This window comes from Lipotes vexillifer, unplaced genomic scaffold (genome assembly GCF_000442215.2).
Source record: "Lipotes vexillifer unplaced genomic scaffold, Lipotes_vexillifer_v1.1 scaffold3006, whole genome shotgun sequence".
NCBI classification, from domain to species: Eukaryota; Metazoa; Chordata; class Mammalia; order Artiodactyla; family Lipotidae; genus Lipotes; species Lipotes vexillifer.
The window spans coordinates 38,049-43,707 of NW_006769593.1; the positions used below are offsets into that span (position 1 = coordinate 38,049).

General features: G+C 36.9%; 1 protein-coding gene across 1 annotated transcript in view; it reads right to left on the reverse strand.

Moving 5' to 3' along the window:
* Nucleotides 1-5,659, reverse strand: part of PCLO (piccolo presynaptic cytomatrix protein) — a 187,349-nt gene that overhangs the window by 31,754 nt on the left and 149,936 nt on the right. The gene's annotated exons all lie outside the window — the stretch shown is intronic.

Genomic DNA, 5,659 nt, shown 5'->3' on the forward strand with positions numbered 1-5,659 from the left:
CTGCGCGTCTGGAGCCTGTGCTCCGCAAATGGGAGAGGCCACAACAGTGAGAGGCCCGCATAACGCAAAAAAAAAAAAAAAAAAAAAAAGATATACCATGTCCATGAGTAAGAAAATATTTGATGTAACGATGTCAATTCCCTCAAAATTATATTAGAATTTTAATATAATTTCAAGAAATATTCCTGTGGAACTTCCTTTGCTTCTCAACAAAGAGAGTTTTAAAGTTTTTTAAAATTATTTATTTATTTATTTTTTTGTGGTACGCAGGCATCCACCTCATTACAAATAATTTCATTTCTTTTTATGGCTGAATAATATTCCATTGCATATATGTGCCACATCTTCTTTATCCATTCATCTGTCAATGTCAAGTTGCTTCCATGTACTGGCTATTGTAAATAGAGCTGCAATGAACATTATGGTAGTACTTGACCCTTTTTGAATTATGGTTTTCTCAGGGTATATGCCCAGTAGTAGGATTTTTGGGTCGTTTGGTAGTTCTATTTTTAGTTTCTTTTTTGTTGTTGTTGTTTTTTTTTTTTGTGGTCCACAGGCCTCTCCCGGTTGTGGCCTCTCCTGTTGCAGAGCACAGGCTCCGGACGCGCAGGCTCAGCGGCCATTGCTCATGGGCCCAGCCGCTCCATGGCATGTGGGATCTTCCCAGACCAGGGCGTGAACCCGTGTCCCCTGCATCGGCAGGCGGACTCTCAACCACTGCGCCACCAGGGAAGCCCAAATTTTAGTTTTTTGAGTAACCTCCATACTGTTCTCCATAGTGGCTGTACCAATTTACATCCCCACCAACAGTGCAAGAGGGTTCCCTTTTCTCCACACCCTCTCCAGCATTTATTGTTTGTAGATTTTTGATGATGGCCATTCTGACTGCTGTGAGGTGATATCTCATTGTAGTTTTGATTTGCATTTCTCTAATGATTAGCGATGTTGAGCATCCTTTCATGTGTTTGTTGGCAATCTGTATATCTTCTTTGGAGAAATGTCTCTTTAGATCTTCTTCCCATTTTTGGATTGGGTTGTTTGTTTTTTTGATATTGAGTTGCATGAGCTGCTTGTAAATTTTGAAGATTAATCCTTTGTCAGTTGCTTCATTTGCAAATATTTTCTCCCATTCTGAGGGTTGTCTTTTCATCTTGTTTATGGTTTCCTTTACTGTGCAAAAGCTTTTAAGTTTCATTAGGTCCCATTTGTTTATTTTTGTTTTTATTTCCATTTCTCTAGGAGTTGGGTCAAAAAGGATCTTGCTGTGATTTATGTCATAGAGTGTTCTGCCTATCTTTTCCTCTAAGAGTTTTACAGTGTCTGGCCTTACTAAAGTTTTTTTTTAATATTAAAAAAATAAATGGGTAAAAACAGTCTAATTTAGAAAAAACTGAAAATGAAGTCAGAATAACAATGAGACTGGCACTGACATACAAATATACTGAAAGGTCAATGAAATATTCCATAAAGTTCATTACCAGCCATGAATATTCTTGAAAATTTTGAGTATGATTGATATGGTATTTCATATTAGTGAGGAAAGGAAAGCTTATTCAACAAATGTTTCCAGGAAAATTTCTTGACTATTACCTCATCACATAGAATTAGCAAAATTTATTTAAATAGTTCAATATTACCTTTCACAGCACAAAGGAGCTAGAAGAAAATAGAAATCATTATGTACCTAATATCTTCTGTGTGTGTAAAGAATATCTAAACAAATGATTAAAGAAGAAATGATAAATAAAATTACTTATAAATTTGATCCCTCAGATTTTTGTATTTAAGTTTAGGAATAAAAGTCAGGGATTTCATTTGTCATTTTAAAAGGACTGGATGCAACCTTCTGTTCACATGTTATGTCACTCACACCCTGAACTGAACAACCGCCCTCTGCACTGTTCATTCTTCTCAGTAACCTCAACAACTTCTAACTCCTGGTAGGCAGCAGTGTGCTGGTTAAAAGTATGGACTTTAGTGTCAGACACAACTGGGTTTGAGTCTTGACTTTTCCCCTAATGGCACTAAAATCCTCTGATTTTCAATCTCCCTGTATGACTTGCAGGGGGAAAAAAGTCTATTAGATGTTACTGAGATTTTTCTTGTATTGGTGGTTGGAGCTTGGAAGAGATAATGCTCCTCTTTGCTCCTGGTTCATGTTAAGTGCTCCACAAATGTTACTACCACATGACTCTGCATAACTGAGACCTATATCCTGAACTCTGGATTCACAGTCCAACTATATAATATGCATTGTTTCTACTTGGATAGCCTATATTTACTTCAATCCTTGAAAAGTCCTAAGAGGGGATTTGAATAAAAAAGAGGTCTACCTTGGCTCTTCCATAGAAAATTCAATATTGTTAAGTATTGATACTGTCTACATTTCTCATTAACTTTTAATAGCTTCGCACTTTCACAGAAGCATTGAACTCCCCTGTCTGATCTAACTTTCTACAAGTTAGATCCAATTTCTCTGCTCTCCCTGGCACACTTTGCTTCAGTTGCACTGAAATACCTTCCTCCTACATACCCCTAATCCTTTCTTCCATTTGTATCTTTCCTCAGATTGTTCCCTAAGTCTGGAATTTTCCTCTCCCATTGCCGCATGTTTAGAGCTTGTCCACCTTCCAAAGCAGTCACCACCTGTTACCTCTCTCACAAAACCATGCCCCCTGACTCCTACAGATTTAGCAATGCTTTCAACTCCCAAAGCACATAATTTGCTCTCTCACTTATGAATTTTCATCCTAATTCTTCCTTGCATTGCTGTTATTAAGGGTGATAAAATAGTTAACAAGGGATATGGTGCAGTCTCTAAACAATGCCATTGCTCAATGACTGTACACACTGGTTAAGCAAGCATGCCTACTGGTTGATGATGAGACAGGACCACACTAGATCATAAGCTCCCTCAGATCCATGTATATATTAAATTGACCTCTGTACATCCAAATTTTTAACACAATGTCTTGCACATAATAGACATACTCATATTGATCACTAAGCAACTTAAAAAATATAAAAAAGAAAATGATGTATCAGTCAAATTAGGGCAACAAGCTCACAAACAACTAAACATATTCAGTAGATGGAAAACAATCTTACAATATAATGTGCACGGTGGTTGGTTTTTAAAGACAATATGTGTAGGACAAATAATCAAATGACACAAAAGAATCCACTAATCACATTGTTTTTGACAATATCCTGACCTCAAAATTGAGGTAAAAATCAGATAACATCACAATTCCTTGTTAATTTTAACAACACATCTACAATATAAATAGGTTGTCAATAAATTTTATCTATTGTCAGCTTTAGTAAAATGGAACAAAATACACATACTTTTTAATTTAAAAATTAACTCCTTGAAAGATCATTCTTGACCTCGGTAAAATGAAGAGAATTAGCAGACTACCAAAAGGATAAAAGGGGAAGTGATAGAAGACAGAAAAAAGGCATTACGTATTTAATATGAAAGTTCCTTGGTTTAATTAGAAACAGAGCCTGAAGAAATGGGAATGTCTGGAGTCATGAATTTTTCTTCAGGAACAAGAGTGTTAAGTATCATCTGAGTTGTGGGAACTCTGCTGGGAGCTCCTGGAGGCCAAGGATTATGCCACATTCCAAACTGCATCCCCAGCGCTAATCCTAGTTCCGTTAGCCACAGCATTTGCTGAGGGACTCTCTGGATGCCCTAGTAACAGTTGCTATTCTGTTCTAGTTGGGGGGTCTTCCAGAATGGTTTTGTATTTTTGCCTTTGCAAGCTAATTTTTAAACAACTCAGTTGGACAGGGAAATGAGGAAATTAAATGAGTATTTTACATAGAGCACTTGGATATTCCAATCTACAACTCCCTAGAGAGAGAACTAACATTTACCCCATTTTCTTTTCCCTATTTAAAAAGAGAAAATACTTGGAGAAAATACTTTTAAAAACCTTTTTGTGTGTATTTATCAAAACAAGACAAGATAGAGGACTCCAATCCTGGGGCCTAGATTTTTCTTGGTTTAATTCAGGAAGTCATTTCTGTTGTACACTTGCTTCATGGACTTGGCAAAATATGTCCATTCACCTAACAAGGATTTGAACTAATCACTGTTAGAGCTATGTATGAAATATATACCTATATAAAATAGACTTGAGATGCCAGTGAAAATGAGATTGTTGTGGTTATTACAGATTTCCATTATTTCTACATAAATTGTTATGCCTTTAAAAAAAAAACCCCACTTCCAATAATATATTAAATCAAATCTTGTTCTCTACCCTAAACCCCTCTGTACCACATCCTCAGGTGATGTGCTTTCACACACTCAAGTATCTGAACACATGTGTGAGTAGACCTTAGCATATTTCTATAGTAGTAGAGGTTTATTTGTTCTGGCCCACTGAAAATTGAAATTGAGTAATTAAATTCAGGCTTCCAAAGATACTTAAGAGAATAAATGATGTATTAGGGTTATTTGTTCTTTAAATGCACGCAGCCAGGCAAATTAAGCTTCATACAAAATCACAATCCTAATGCCTGCTGCTAAAGCTTGTGAACACCTGGTTTAGAAGAAAAAATGGGTCAATTCAGTCACTGTATGTAATACATGGATGTCCACCAGCAAAGAATAACACAATTAGAAATTTTAAAAATGTGGGAAAGAGCCAGATCGTCTATTTTGAGGGTATTCGAAGTTTTTAAGGTAAACTGGGAAAAACGCTTCTCAGACTTGGAAAGTCTAATGGATTTGATCTAAATCTTTAAAGGAAGTGGTCTAGCTCTTCCAAGAAGTGCATATTTTGTCTTGACTAATATCACTCTTTTGGATGGGATTCAAATGGCTCTCTCTTATATCCACTTCTCATTTAATAATAGCTAAAATTTAAAGAACGTTAATCACGCATCACACATGGTCCTTATTCGCACTTTACATTGTGCACTTACTTAAACTGTGGGCGTTCAACCATTCATTAGTACAGATCGTCCACAAGACTATTACTATTTTCCACTACAGCTTAGGTCAGAATTCCAGAACTTTTGATTGATCTTATATTCTGACCCACTGAATTAATCTCATGCTAGGATTAAAATTTATAAGTCACTGCTGCACAGAAGGTGTATCGTTAGAGAAAATGATTAAGAGGATAGTAGATTTTTAAAAATCAGAACCCAGAATAAGTAGACTTGCTCAATAAGTAGAATAAGGACACAGCTATTTAGCATTAAAAAAGAAACATGCTCAACACAAAATTTCAGTCCCATAAAACATTACTTTTTGCATTCTGTACACTATAATTCCAAAACAAGAATAAAAATTTTATGGAAATAGACTGTCTAAAGATGATTACTTAAAATCTATGATATATGTCTGGTTTAAAGTATGACCATCCTAGGGCATATCATTGTAGATCAATTTCACTTAGAGTGGACCGAGGTGTTCACAAAAGTGCTTAAATGAATAATATGAAAGGTTCAAGATGAAGTGGGGCTTCCCTGGTGGCGCAGTGGTTGAGAGTCCGCCTGCCGATGCAGGGGACACAGGTTCGTGCCCCGGTCCGGGAAGATCCCACATGCCGTGGAGCGGCTGGGCCCGTGAGCCATGGCCGCTGAGCCTGCGCGTCCGGAGCCTGTGCTCCACAACGGGAGTGGCCACAACAGTCAG